Below are 15,371 nucleotides of genomic sequence, written 5' to 3'. Positions count from 1 at the left end.
CCTCCGCCCCCTCCCGGAGGCCACCGGCCGGTCCCCCCTCCGCTGCAGCGGGGCCATTCCCCTTCCCCTGGCGCTCACCCGCTTCCCACCGGACCGGCCATGGGATTCTCTCTTCTTCCTCCTTTCCTTCCTCCTTCCCGGCTGGTCCCTGGGCTCCATCTGCGGACACTCCGTGTGCTCCTCAGAGACCCGGGCTGCCTCCCCTGGGGCACCAGGAGGCCGGGTTTGCTCAATGGGCAGCTAGGAGCTCCCCTTTGCCTCCCGAAATGTGCTAGGAGGAAACTCATCAACACCCCCTCAGATCCTCCCAGGTCCTCCCAGGTCCCCCCAGGTCCTCCCAGGTCCCCCCAGGTCCTCCCCAGGTCCTCCAGGTCTCTGCGCACCCCACTCCACAGCCCCCCCCCCTCCTGCCCACAGGAACGTGGGTGATGAACTTGGTTGGAACGGGACCCCCAGGCAGAAGCCTGTGTGGCTCAGAGGTGTTTGGAACCTTGGATCTTGGTCAAGAAATGTGCTACCTTTTGGGGTGAATGGGGGGAAATAGGCAGCTGTCCGAATTCACCTCTAAAACGGAGCTTTGGGGGGATATCTGTGTCCAGGGCACTGGTTCCCACTCCTGTGTCTTGGAGTCACTGAGCATGCTCAGATACATCAAGGGGAATCTCTCCCACAATTCCTCCCCCTCCCTGCACCCCCATAATGGAGCAACCAATCTTAGGTGCTAGAAGGACAGGGGGGCCTGGAGGCTTGGCAGGGAGCCCTGCTCTGGCACCAAATAAAAGGGGGGTTAGGTGTGATGATGAGCAGAGCGCGGGAGCCAGATGTGATGATGGCTTCCAGGGGCGTGCATACTCTGCCTTTGCCCCTCACTGCCTTTCTGCCGCCCCAAGGCTAGAGCAGGCCAGGCTGCTGCCCTCCTCACCACAGCCCTGCACCCCCGCTCAGCAGACTCCATGGAGGCAGGCCCCAGTGGTGTCCCAGGCCTGGACCAGCAGGCACTGGGCCCGGAGGCCAGGCTCTTAGACCCGCCAGCCTGCCACAGGGACTGGACGTGTGTTCACCGGAGCAGGCACAGGCACACATGCCTGGAGGGGGCGGGTCCTCCCTGGGAGAAGGAGGAGGGCAGCTTCCTCCGGAGGGAAGGAAGACCAGGTGCTCTCTGTGGGCTGCTGTGGGTGCACAAAGCAGGCCGGCTGCTGAGGGACCTGATTCTGCCGTGCTAGGCTCCCAGGGGCAGAGGCAGCTCCATTCCGCCCAAGTGCCCCCATCAAACTGCCCAGGGAGCCTTCAACAGCCCTCCCCCCCCTCATGTACAGTCCTGAGCATGTGCAGGGCAGCATTGCACACTCAGAATCCTCTCTCTCCCCAGCCCAGGCCGCACTGGGAGTCACTCTGTGCCCAGTGTCTGGCTCCCGCCCGTCCCTGGCATCACTGGGCCATGACGAAGGCTTATCAGACGAATTAGAGGAGAATCACGGACAACAGGACACCGAGTGCTTTTCTGGTCTTGCCTTTGTCTCCATCCCTGTCCCTCCCCTCCTGGCTCAGCCTCAGAATAATCCTGGGAAATCCTGCAGCTCCCCTCCCTCTGCCCTCTGCCCCTCCTCCCAGGCGCCTCCCCTTCTCCCCCTCCCCTGGGACTATGCAAATTAGGTTTTGTCTCCAGGGAAAGAGAGGGACTCCATTCTTCCATCAGGGGCCTAAGGCAGCCTGGAGGTGCCGGTTGTTCTGGACGATGAGTAATTCTTGTTCTATTGCTCTGCTCTGGCTTCTGTGTCTGAGTCACCCCCTCTTCTGCAGGTTCCCCTGAGGGCGGAGGGATACACACCTAGTCCCCATCACTGGCCAGAGAACGGGTGGCTCGGGCCACCAGAATGTGACTCTGGGACAAGCTTCCCCATCGCACTCGTGGCGGTGGGTGATCTCAGGTCCCCCGAAACCAGCCTCTGTTTCATTCTTTACAGCAAGGTATTCGCTGTGGTCCATCCTGGGGTGGTTCTCATTCTTCCTTCAGGAAACTAACTTGCCAGCCAACATTCGTCCCACCGGAGATTTACGGCCTGAGCCTGGGGGCACTGCTGCCAGCCTGGGCCCCTCAGCTGGGCCCTCAGCACCTCCCGCCCCGGCTCCAGGTGGAAGCCCGGTCACTAATGCGTATTCGTGGAGAATGTGTTTTCAAAGATACCGAGGCCGCCTTCCAGGCTACATTCAGAGCCTATTCCTTCCCTGTGCCACGAAGACGCTGTTTCTGTTCGCTCACCAGAAGTTTACTTCTTCATGTGCACCCAGTCAACCCTCCCAACCCATGGCGTCTGCCTTAGCGTGGAGCCCACCAACCCGGAGGGAAAATATCGGGAACCATTCACATCGGTGCTGCAACTAGTTAGGCCTCTGGGGCAGCGGTCGGCAAACTCATCTGTCCACAGAGCCAAATACCAACAGGACAACGATTGAAATTTCTTTGGAGAGCCACGTTTTTTAAACTTAAACTTCTTCAAAATAGACTCACCCAGGCCGTGGCATTTTGTGGAAGAGCCTCACTCAAGGGGCCAAAGAGCCACCTGTGGCCCTGGAGCTGCAATTTGCCGACCACTGGCCTAGGTGTTTGCATCGCTGGCCATTGTTTCCTAAGCAACGTGATCGGACAGCTGCTTACGCGGCGTGCACAGTGCATTAGGGATTGTAAGGAGTCGGGGGACGCGTGTAGGTTAGTGCACATAGGACACCCTTTTATAGGAGGGCCTTGGGCACCCAGGGGTGTTGGTGACTGCGGGAGGTGGGTCCTGGAACCAACCCCCCGGGTGCGGAGGGAGCCCGGCCTACTTGTAAGGGAGGCTGTACCCAGGGAGGCTGCACCCAGCCGGCTCGCTCTGGCTGTGCTTAACTGTTTGCCACCCAATCTCCTCTTCCTGTGCCACACATGCTCACTGGACCTTCCCCCAGGGAGCCAGTCCCCCGTGCTCAGCAGCCTGCTCTTGGCTGGCCGGGCCGGGCAGGTCCTGCAGAATGGCCATCGTGTGGCCACGGTGGACAGCTCAGGGCCTCTCTCGCGGTCTCTTGTACACCGTGAGCGCCAGACCCGGCTTCTGCTCGAACCATCTGAGCGACCATGTTTTTCCTGGGACGTGGATCTCACGACACATGAAGGCGGGCCTGCCAGGGCCTCCGAGTGGGAGCCCCCTGCAGTGGCGACAGCACAGCAGGAATCGGAAGTAAGACAAGATGACAAACAGCCGATACGCCGGGCGAGGTCCTCGGCGTGAATGGGGGAGGGGGCTGCCGTCGCCCCGCAGAGCGGGCTCTGCCCAGCTGGTTGGAGCCGGCGTTCTCTATCGCTAGCAAATCCACAAGTCCAGGCACATGGCAGCTCCCCGAGGGAGCTCAGACACCGCAGCGTTCGGCAGTGGCCCACGTCCACGCAGCCCCATGGCCACCAGGATGCGAAGCTGAGCGGCTTCTGTCCCAAAGTCACTGCTCACAAAGGTCCCCCCCCAACCTCCACCACTCCCCACTCCCCGCTGTGCGATTGGAGCCGCTGCTCTCTCCTCACAGGATTCCCCTCACGATCCCGCCAGTCTGCTCTGCGCTCAGAGGCACAACTGTCTGGGAATCGTGCACCGAGCAGAGCCGCTGCCAGCTCGGCGTCCGGTCCAGATGCTGGGCCTCTTCCAGCCCCAGCGCCATTGGAAACACTCAGCTCTCCCAGCCCCGCTGGATGTCCCTTTCAAAGGAGGAAGCCCTCCCAGGCCAGCAGTCAGGAGCAGACATCACCCCGGAGGCACAGGCTTCTCACCTTTTATGAGAAGACACTTACAGATCAGACTCCAGATAATCCCCAACCCAGTGGACTGAGCTGAGCCTGCGGGTCAGAGGCCGGGCATGGGCGCTCCACATCCTGTCCCGGGGCCCCTGGATTCTCGGCATTGCTCTCCGCCCAGCGCCTGGGATGCGTGCCCAGCGTGGCTCCCACACGGCCCGCTGGCTCTCACCACAGCCACAGCGTTGTCTGCCAACACTCACGCTGCTGCCTGTTGAGATGAAAGCAGGGACTCCGCAGTCCACGTCTCTGTTAAAGCCTCTTGAAAAACAGCAATTTTGTCATGAATTCCAGTTTATCAAAGGTTTTATTTATTAGTACATGCGTGTGTGTGTGTGTGTGTGAGAGAGAGAGAGAGAGAGAGAGCATATGTGTGTGTGTGTGTGTGTGTGTGAGAGAGAGAGAGAGAGAGAGAGAGAGAGAGAGAGAGAGAGAGAGAGAGCGCGAGCATATATGTGTGTGTGTGTGTGTGCTTTCCTCCTTGGGCGTTATAAGGTTAGCTTTTGTGCTTAGCTCTAGGAGCTAGTTCAAGGTCATTTGATGGTTTACTCAAAGTTAGAAGTCAAGATTTATTTCATTCCAGATGGATACCTAGCTTTTTCAGCATTGTTTATTGAAATGATTTTCCTTCCAGATTTCCCCCCCTTTTTTATTCTTTTTAAAAAATATGTTCTTTTTAATTTTTTATTTTTAAAGAGAGGAAGGGAGAGTGAGAGAGATAGAAACATTGACGAGAGAGAAACATCTTGATTGGGTGCCTCCTACAGACACCTTACAGGGGATCTGGCGTGAACCCGGGCATGTGCCCTGACGGGGAATCGAACTTGATTCGTAGGTCAGTGTTCAACCATGGAGCCGCACCAGCCGAGCCCTTTCAGAATTTTTCAGTGTTGGACCGATGATTGAGTGTGTCTGTTTGGATCCCTGTTCTGTTCCATGGTGTGCATACATCCTATGGCAGTCAGTCCTCACCTTCCGCAAAAGTCACGGTTCAGTGAATGACTGGCGGACAAGACTCTCTTTGCTTTTGCAACCCCTGGGGACTCGGAGTGACACGCCAGCCATAGGCCTCTCAGCGGCTGCACAGTTCCCCTTACCAGCACCCTGTCCCCTCCGGCTGCCCCTGCCTCCACCCCGCCTGCCGCCATCGGCGATGACAGAGTGCCCACGCCCCCACCGCCAGGATGGGCCTGTCCTGCTGGAGCTCAGCTCTCTCAGGTGGCTTTGCAGCCACAGCTCCTCAATGAAGTTTGAAAAAAAATTGCTTTTTGACATTTTGTTGTCAATGTCATGGAAGGGATTTTTTTTCACATCCTTATAAATGTTAAGTGGACATGGAATCAGCCTAGGTGATTTTTAAAATTATTGGAAAAATGAAGTTTAAAGACTTAAATCAATGAAACAAATCTAACAACCTCAAAGCTTATGCCCTAGAATATTTAGTTCGGTTCCTGGTCAGGGCACATGCCCAGGTTGCAGTCAGATGCCTGGTGGGGGCCTGCGGGAAGCAGCCAGTCAGAGTTTCTCTCTCATTTATGTTTCCATCGCTCCCTCTCCCTTCCTGGCTCTCTAAAAGATTCAATAAAAGCATCAAGGCTTTTCTTACCCTGGACTCTTTCCACTTGAGACTGGTAGGTAAATGCATAAAATACTGCAGGAAACATCCTTATACTAAAAATATTACATGTTGTTTATCGGAAATTCAAATTTAACGGAGAACCCCACATTTCTGTTTGCAAAGCCCGACAGGCCTCCTCCACGGCATAGTATCACGCAATGCGGACCGCTCACGTTAGGACATTCCACAGAACACGTTATAATGGCCGCTCTCCCTTCTTACGAAATCGAAAGGTCAAATCGAGGTGTGAATATTCTGCCCTTCTGTGTCAGCAGGGCTTGGCAGAGGAAGGCTTGGACACTCAGTGAAATCATTCTGAATCCTGGTTCTGAGGAAAGGACCCAGGCAAATGTTTTATGCAACTGAAATCCCTTCATTGTATTGCCATTTCCTTGAGGAGAGAGACACACTCTTTCCACGGATGTTAAAAATATATTGTACATTAAGGGCACTTCATAAGCATTCATCTAAGGGGACATTGGGAAAATTATGACATTGTGTAAGAAAATAATCAGCAATAATCTGATCATCCAAGGGAAGCTCACATTTTCATGTATTCCTTTCCCTCCTTGTGTAGCTATAATATGTGTGCGCGCACGTGTGTATGTGTGTGTGTGTGTGTGCACGCGTGTATGTGGGGATAGTATTTGCAGGTTATGTCTTACACTCCACAGCCAGCCTTAGCCACGGCTGTGGAGGTGCCTGCAGCGACGGCTCTCGGTGACGGCCTGTGGGGCGGTGAAAGGCTGACAATGTACCTGCTATGATCACATGTGCTCTTCGTCTGAGTAACTGCTCTCGCCTCCTTACGTCTCTGAATGCGGGTTCCCAGCTGGTCCAGTAGCAGCAGCATTCATGTGCCTGGTGGCAGCTCTGGGCCCAGGGAACAGTTGGCATTCCGACAGTGCACTCCGGGAGCTCCCAGGCTCCAGGCCCTCTCTCCTGCAGTGCACTCTGGGAGCTCCCAGGCTCCAGGCCCTCTCTCCTGCAGTGCACTCTGGGAGCTCCCAGGCTCCCAGGCTCCAGGCCATCTCCCCTGCAATGCACTCTGGGAGCTCCCAGGCTCCAGGCCCTCTCTCCTGCAGTGCACTCTGGGAGCTCCCAGGCTCCCAGGCTCCAGGCCATCTCCCCTGCAGTGCACTCTGGGAGCTCCCAGGGTCAAGGCCATCTCCCCTGCAATGCACTCTGGGAGCTCCCAGGCTCCAGGCCCTCTCTCCTGCAGTGCACTCTGGGAGCTCCCAGGCTCCCAGGCTCCAGGCCATCTCCCCTGCAGTGCACTCTGGGAGCTCCCAGGGTCAAGGCCATCTCCCCTGCAGTGCACTCTGGGAGCTCCCAGGGTCCAGGCCATCTCCCCTCCAGTGCACTCTGGGAGCTCCCTTGCAGGGGCTCGGTATGGCTGTTCTTACCCGGAACTTTTCCAGCCGGTTTGGACCTGAGACGCGTCACTTTGTAGCACCCAAGTAAGCGCCACCTTTTCACGCCCGGCCCCCCGCTCGGTGGAGCTCACCACCTCCGCTGGGTCCTGGCCCCTGTGCCGGTCCCGGCGCTGTGTGCTGGGCGGTGGGATGGATGGTTATGTGAGGAGCTCTCCCTCCCATTTACAAACCCGGCGCGAGCAGTGCCTAACCCGCGTCATGTCCTTCCCTCCCGCATCCTGGAAGGCTGCGTGCTCACAGGAGGCCGCCTGCAGATGGGTTTTAGCAAATGGACTCATTTATTAGAACATAAACTGCGCACCCACACCGCCGCCCAGATCCCTGCCATTCCTGCCCTTAAAAGCCCATTATTATTGATAAAGCTGCTCCCCTCGCCTCTGGCTGGAGAATTTTAAATAAATGATGGCGTACTAAGAGCAGAAGTTGTTTAAAATGGTAATGCTTTTTATTTATTATGAGGAAAGCCTTGCGTTCTAAGAGAAGATGTAGATTAGCAAAGGCGGCTAATGTGTCTGCGTGGTGTCTGTAAGCCCGGGAGAACAGGACCCAGGACGTGAGTGATGGCTCTTTCTAGACACAGGGAAGCCGTGTGGCATTCCTCATGTTTGTTTACTTGAGCTTCCTGCGATGACTGGATTCCTTGTGGCTGTTAGTTTTTAAGGGAAGAAAGGACACGCCACAGCTAAGCAAACAACAGATAGGCGTGTCCTCACGGGGACATCCCGTCCCGGGTGGAGGGCGCTGAGGCCAGAGGCACTGGGAGGAGGGCGGCCGGGCCCTGCAGGAGGCACCTGGGTTTGCAAAGCTCCCCTCCAGCAGGTCCGGCCCGGCTGGAGGACTTGTTTCTGCTGAGCAGGCTCTGCAGGGAGGCTGGAGCCCGCAGGCCCGGTCTGGCGGAGCAGGAGGCTGGCTTAGAAAGCTCTGGAAGCCACGGTTTATGAGCCTAAAGTGCTTTTCAATAGGAACCCCAGCCGGCCCAGGCGCAGTAGCTGCTTTCTCTCTGACAAGGCCCCAGGACGCTGAAAGTTCGCTTCTCCGAAGGCTGTGCCCAGAGCTCTCCCAGCCTGTGCCATCTCCGCCGGCCCGAAGTCGCTGGGGGAGCAGGGGGCAGGTGCAGGGGGGACCCCTTATCCACCACCTCAGCCTTAGCCATTGGCTCTGCAGCTCACAGACCAGAGCGTGGCCACAGCGCGGTCTGTGCCTGTGACCGGGCAGTGCCTGCTGGCAGTCACGGAGCAGTGCTTGGCTTTGCGTAGAGGCCGCAGCGGGCCGCTGGGCTCCTGCTCCCCAGATGTGAGGGGAGGCGTGGGATCCTCATTAGCGGACACCGGGTCTGTGCTCGGGCGCCTTGGCCTTCCTGGGGAAGAAGGCGGCCGGAGACCCAGCGCCCTCACACAGGAGCGCACCTCGCTGCTGGCTGTGCGCTACATGTGGAGATAAACGCTCACCTCGCTCCTCTCATCTCTCAGCTTCTGTAATTATTATTTTTTAATGTGTGTGTGTGTGTGTGTGTGTGTGTGTGTGTATATATATATATTGATTGATTTCAGAGAAAAAGGGAGAGAGAGCGTGCGATAAAGACATCCATGATAAGAGAGAATCACTAATCAGCTGCCTCCTGCACACCCCCCACTGGGGATCCAGCCCACAATCGGGGCCTGTGCCCTGACCTCCAACTGTGACCTCCTGGTTCTTAGGTCATTGCTCAACCCCTGAGGCCCACAGGCCTGGCTAATTATTCTTAGTTAGCCTAGAGATTTGAGTCATTAATGTAGCAATACCATTCTTTGTTTTGCACTCAAAAATATGTCTGAGTGCCTTCCATGTGCAGGTATAACAGCGGGCGGCACATGGGACATTGACTTCTCCAATGTTGAGCCAACTTGCATTCTGGGGATAAAACCCGTGGCCATGGCTGAGGGTGGCTCTGCGTATCGCCGCTTTCTGTTGGTGAGCATGCATTCGGGTGGCACGCCTCTGTGTTCGCAGTGATGCTCTGTGTTTCCTTCCTTTGGCCCCTTGGCTGGCTGGACGTGTCGCAGTGGCTTTGGTGTTTGTGACGTGGTTAGTTGTTGGGCTGGGGCGGGACGGAGGAAGCAGCCGCTCCCAGCTTTCTGAGCCGGAAGGCTAGTTACTGTCACGTCAACCTGATTGACCGGAGGAGGGCAAAGCAGATGAGTCATTATTTTCTTGACCTGCGAGTTGTTTGATACGATTTAACATTGTTTCAAATGTATAGAGTTCATCTCTCTTTATCTGTTGGCATATCTCTATAGCAAAATAGGGAGTGATCCAAGTACTTATGAGGATTTTACAGGTAATTTCCAGTGAAAAGGCAGCACTCAGAATCACTCATATTGAAGCAGTTCCATTTTATACAAAAATTTGGCGAAAGTGCCGGTGTGGTACATGGAGAAGGATTCAGTGTTCTCCGAGGGGCTCTGCCGCTGAGTCACACTCTCTGTTTTTCCCGATTTTGGAGAGTGACTCCCGTGTGTTCGTCATCGTCAGGACAGAGGATGAAATTTCGACTAAAAGTGCTGAGCCGGGAAGCTGGGGCCCCGTGGTGCTCCTCCCGTCACCATCCCCAGGGCTCCCGCGAGCAGAGGGGCGGCCCTGGGTCCTGTTCGCGCGCCTGCCAGGGGCAGCTGGCCTGGCCCTTCACCTCGGCCGGCTCCCGGCCCTCCGGAGTGACGCACCTCCCCGGGTTCTTCTGACGCCCGGACAGATGGACACCCTGGAGCCCAGTCTCTCCTGAGACAGCCCACTGGGGTGGCCTGGCCGGGGTGCCCCGCCCGCTGTCCGCAGCCTCACCTCTGTCCAGGCGCCCTGCCAGGGAAGACACGCTGGTGGCACACTTGGCACTCCCTGCCCATTGACTGCGGGAGAGGACATTGATTTTCCCATTCACAAGAAGCGCTGATAGGCAATAACGGCGCTCCAGATAAAAACAAAAACAAAGCCACCGGAGCCACAGCCCCAGAGGCACGCTCATGTGGCCTGGGAGGGTCACCCGCCCAGGATTCAGGTGTGTTTAAGCGCTCTCAGTGGTTATTCCTCTTCATCGAGGCGTGGCTGAGGGCACTGATGGGGATGAGGACGTAGCGTGGATTTCCTGGCGGCTGGTGACAGATCTGACCTCCGAGGGCTAACGCTGAGCATGCGGAGCTCACCGCGTCAGCTGACCCAGATCCATGTCTGAGGTGCAGGAAGGGGCTCGGGCCGCGGCCCCTGAGGCCTCACCCGGCACTTCCTGCTGAAGGGCCCCTCCCCTCCACCCGGGCTTTGGGTTTCGGGGTGAGGAGCTTGGCTTCATCACTGGGAGCCGGGCTTGTCCTGTGTGTGCAGCCACTCCTGCTCCGTCCTGCAGACCTTCCCGGCCCATTGTGGTCACTAGCCCCTGGTGTCCAGCTGGTCCTGTGTCAGACTCCACTGGAAAACTGGGGTTATCGCTCCATCGAAGAGTGGCTGAGGAGGTGGCCACTGCTCCGGGGTCTGACTCGGGAAGGTTACGCCCTCCCCCTCGCCTCCCTTTGCCCCTCCATACCCCCCCTCCCCCAGGGAAGAGCTGGCCTCCATTTCCTCGTTTTCCTTGTGTGGCTGGGTTAGGAAGGCTCTCTCCTCTTAGGAGAAACTCAGCACGATGGAATCAGAATGTTGCTGACATCCTTAATATTTGATAAGATATTGACTGCTATCTCATAATTATTCACAAGTAAAGAAGCAGAACCTAGCACACGTTGTGAGCTTTGTCAGTGTTCTCAGAAACACTCAGGGGAGCAGGACATGTTTAGAGGAACCTGTGTCACCCAGCAGGCCGCCTGTCCCCAGGCCTCCCGGTCAGACCAGCGCTGAGCCAGGCCTCAGTGGCTGCTGCTTCCACAGTGCCCTGCGGGAGACCCAGATAAGAACACTCCGGGCTCAGACTGAGCCCAGCCCCCGTGCCTCTCACACCTCCCTCGAGAGGCGGACAGGAGCCTTGTGCGTTCTGTCCAGGCCGGCGGGCCCCTCACTGCCGAGCCATTTGTCACCTTCCTGGTTTGTTATTTCTGCCAGAAGCGCCGCCGCGCCGCATCCATCACCGGACGGCAGCCCCCGGAAGCCGGCCGGACACCGTGTGCGGAGCCAGGCTGGAGCGCGGGGTGGAGGGTCGGGCCGCCGCGGTCACGGGCACCGGGTCCGGCGTCTGCTGCTCCCACGGCGGCGGTTCGGAAATGCCTCCTCCTCCAGCACTGAGGCTCCATCCTGTGTGGGTCACAGGGTCTCTCCCGCATTCCGGCCTCGGCTGCTACGTGTGTGTGCAGGCACCGCCCCCTCCACGGTCGCTCTGCGTGTGCCGTCCAAGCGCCTCCTGGGCCGTCACGTCTGTGCCACGTGTGCCCGTCCAGGGCCCTCCTCGGACACCCAGGCCCGGTGTGGGGTGGGCTGCTCAGCCTCAGAGGGGAAAGACAGAGATTGTGGCCTTGGCAAAGACCTGGGAATTCCCTTCCCCGAGAGGGACCGGCCTCGGGTCCCCTTTCGCCTCTGACTCTCCTGGTTTCGGTTTTGGAAACGGAATGACCGGTGGGGTTAGTGATGTGAGGAAGGTGGCGTGGCCCCGGGCAGGGAGGTGGCCACCACGTCCTCCCCAGTCTTCACAGCCCTACTGCCTGTCCCTCTCGGTTGGTTTGGTGAACCGAGATCAACCGATTCGTAGTGGGAAACAGGCCGGCCAGAGACAGACAAGTGTCACGTGGTCTCACTCACGTGTGGAACCTAATGACCTAAATGAACTCACCAACAAAACAGAACCAGAGACATGGACAGACTGACATATTTCGAAGGGAAAGGGGTAGTGGGAAGAGACTGACCAAAGAACTCATTGCATATCGGCATAACCCGCGGACAGGCAGTAGGGCTGTGAAGACTGGGGAGGACGTGGTGGCCACCTCCCTGCCCGGGGCCACGCCACCTTCCTCACATCACTAACCCCACCGTGTTTTTAAGTGGAAGCGGTGTCCACACAGTACCAGGCTGACCTTGAGGCTCGCCAGGCTGCACCTGCGTAAGGAGGTGACAGACAGACCTATTCTTTCCTGACAGGTCCTCGCCCACGCCTGTAGCCTCACGGGAACCTCCCTGCGGTCGGTCAGCGATGTTAAAACTAAACACAAAACAGAGACTGGACCTGAGAGTTTCCTGAGCTGACAAAACCCTGGAAGCCACATCAGAAAGCTGCGTCCAGCCTGTGTCATCCACGGGAGCAGAGCCCAGCGGCTGTTTCTGTGAGCGCCCCTGATGGCCACGGAACCGAAGTCATCGTCCTCGGTGTGGGGGGGAGCCCTCTGCTCACACCCCACCCACCCCACCGCCTGGACCCGGCGTGGGCATCGCTTTCGCTTTCTGGGCCTTCCTGTGACCCCCCAGAGCCCCTTCCTGGCCCGAGGGCTCCCCGTCCGCACACTGTGTTTCTGTGTGGGCACTGAGGCTGCTGCTCAGTGGTCCGTGGGTTTTACTTTGCTTCCTCCCTGGACTTTGAGTGAGAAGGAAGGGATGTGGCCCCGGCTTTCCGAGGTTCCGTGCCACGTGCTGGCCTCAGCCAACCGGGTGCTGCCCTGATCAGCCCCTGAGGAGTGGCCGGCCATTCGTGGTCACGGGCAGCCCTTCCCAGTGGACAGCCTCCCGGGAGCACCGCTGTCACTCTGGATGGAAGGGGAGATGGCGGGAGGCGGAGACATCACCTATTCGTGGGAAAGTACGTAGCGTTTGGCCACGCAGCCACGGGTTTGGAATTGAGCAAAGGGCTTGTTTCCAACACAAACAACCGATTCTCCAGACACCGGTCGGGGTCCAACCACTGACTTCAATTCCGATACACCTGCCTGGCGTTGGCCTCAGATTCCACGGCACTCGGCGTCCACTCCAGACGGCAGCTGGGTCCTCACTGTGAGAGGGGAGTTACCTGTCTGGACACCGGGGAATCCTCTAGGTGCCGTGTGACCAGAAGGAGATAAGTGGGGCCATTTGGGGTTTTACGAGCTACACAACACCAGTCAGCTAAGGAGCTGATGGAGGCAAGATTGTCAAGACACAGATGTGGACGAGGGACACAGCAATATTAACTGCGGCCTCTTGACCAGTTACCGAGAAGAAGGCTGAGCGCTGTAGACGTTCCTGCGGATGCAATGATTTCTTCCCCCTCGTGCATGTGAGCAGTGTCGGCCGCACTTAGGGTGTTAGCAGACCAAGACTCAGACCCTAAATTTATTTAGCAAGTCACAGAGGTAGAATCAGAGAGCCATAGAAGAAATGGCTCAGGAAACACATTGCAGCGAAAGAAGGGTCCTTGGAGGAGAGAGGTGGGTGGTGGGAAGGGGAAGGAGAGAGAGACTGACTCAACCAGAGGGCTTTGTCTGAGGTCTCAGGGGAGGATCTCAAAAGGATATTCATCAGCTTTCCCTGTGTGTCTTCTGAGGTCATGGTCTCTTCTGATTGGTCGGCGCCAGGGCAGGGGTCATGGGTCATGGAAATTCCTCCTGGTGTCAGTCCGCCATGGTGCCCTCACTCAGCCTGGTCTGGCTGCTTCACTGAAGCCCAGATGCCCTCTCCAGGGGGCGGTGCGGTGCTTAAGGGCGTGGTGTGCACGGGCTTGTAGCTTTGCCCGTTGCCAGGCACCCGTGACCCCTGGCCCACGTCCTGCTCTGCTCGTGCCATCTGACGCTGCTGCAAAGGGCAGTGCCATGCGGCCGAGGGAGGGAGCCAGGGCGGTAAGATCACAGTTGAGATCGGGGCTGGCAGGGTCCCAAGTTGGGCGAACTGGCTCTTCCTGGCTGAGGTCCCGGAGTCCCGTGCTGTGGTGCCTGATGCCGGAAGGAGTGCGCCCGAGGCTCTCCTTTCTCCGCTGTCGCATGAAGACCTGGTGTCCTCTCATAACCGCACTTGCTACAGGGTCATCTTGGAAACATGGCCAGAGTCTTCGTCTCCTAGCCCAGCTGCCCCGACGTTCTGAATGAGTGTTTCTTCCGGTGCCAACACCGTTTTATTAAAGAAATAATTCAGCCTCGGTAACGAGCCAGGAATTGCCAGGACAAGTCCAGCTCGGCGGCCCTCGCCAGAAGCAACACATTCTGACCCCTGAGCACACTCTCCCTCCCCGTGGCCCTTTGGCTCCCGAGGAGGTTCTATCGAAGATTACGGGATTATAAACACTCCATGAAGGGAACACATCCAGGTCTTTGCACCTAATTTATCGTGAAAATAATTGCCAGCATTTGCATAAGATAAAAATACACGTCAGGTAGCCTGTTAACCACACGGATCTCTGGTTATCCCCATTTTAAAACCACCATGACACGGGTGCGTGGGTGTGCTCATTGTGCTCGGAGAGTTCACATAATTTGTTCAAGGTTCCAGAGACGGGAACATTGGAGCCCAGGCTCCCAGGAGGCAGTCTGCCTGTGGAGATTAGCCCCTGGCTTCCTCTCTCAATAGAAAACCATTCTGGCTCCATTAGCATATTTATTTATATGAATGTAGCTAAAGTGCTATTATAATGTTAATTGTTTGGCCAACTCTCCTTTGTATGTTTTTGTTTGTTTGTTTTGCTGTAGTTTTTTTGTTTGTTTGTTTAAGGGTAATTTTTTTCATTTTTCTTTTAAAATGATTGTTCGAGGTATTGCATATCAACTCTTCTTTTTAGTCCCTGACCTACCAGATGTGGGTCAAAGGGCCTCTGCTCTGGGTCCCTGTCACCCGAGGGCAGTGGTCTACAAACTCATTAGTCCACAGAGTCGAATACCAACAGCACAACAAGTGAAATTTCTTTTGAGAGCCAAATTTTTTTAAATTAAACTTCTTCTAACACCACTTCTTCAAAATAGACTCACTCAGGCCATGGTATTTTGAGGAAGAGCCACACTCAAGGTGCCAAAGAGCCGCATGTGGCTCAAGAGCTGCAGTTTGCCAACCACGGCCCTAAGAAACACCCCACTGTCACACCAGTTTTTCTGGGGCTCTTGAGAGAAATTATGTATATTTCTGATATTGGAATCAAACCCATGTCCTTATGCCTAATCACTGAAGCACCGAGTGTGCAACAAGGAAAGGGTTTATTCTGAAAGGCAGCCAGATGATAAGGGGGGGGGTGGGGGGGGAGCCAATACTTGAATTCCCAATCCAGGGTACAGGGCAGGTTCTAAGGGATGAGGGGGAACAGGGATGTGGGGTCACTTACAGGGCGAGCTTTAATTGGGACAGCTTCACTCTTGACCATTTGTGGTGAAGCAGTATCTGCCCAGATCTTCCTGGACAGCGGACCCTTTGACTCTGGCTTTCCTGTTCCAGTTCCTGATGTGTCCCTGTCCTTAGGGCCCCTGTGTCTGTGTGTCAGGGCGAGACTTTGGTTCTGGGAGCAGTTGGAGGACAAAGTTCTCTCCTCTGCATGTGCTTCAGCTGCGTGACTTGCAATGTGGTCAGTTGTCCCTGAGAAGCAACTCAGTATCCTATTAAACAGGACAGGGCC

Source organism: Pipistrellus kuhlii, unplaced genomic scaffold (genome assembly GCF_014108245.1).
Source record: "Pipistrellus kuhlii isolate mPipKuh1 unplaced genomic scaffold, mPipKuh1.p scaffold_m20_p_26, whole genome shotgun sequence".
In the NCBI taxonomy this organism is placed as follows: Eukaryota; Metazoa; Chordata; class Mammalia; order Chiroptera; family Vespertilionidae; genus Pipistrellus; species Pipistrellus kuhlii.
The sequence above is the reverse complement of the archived record's forward strand: the minus strand, read 5'-3'. Positions refer to the sequence as shown.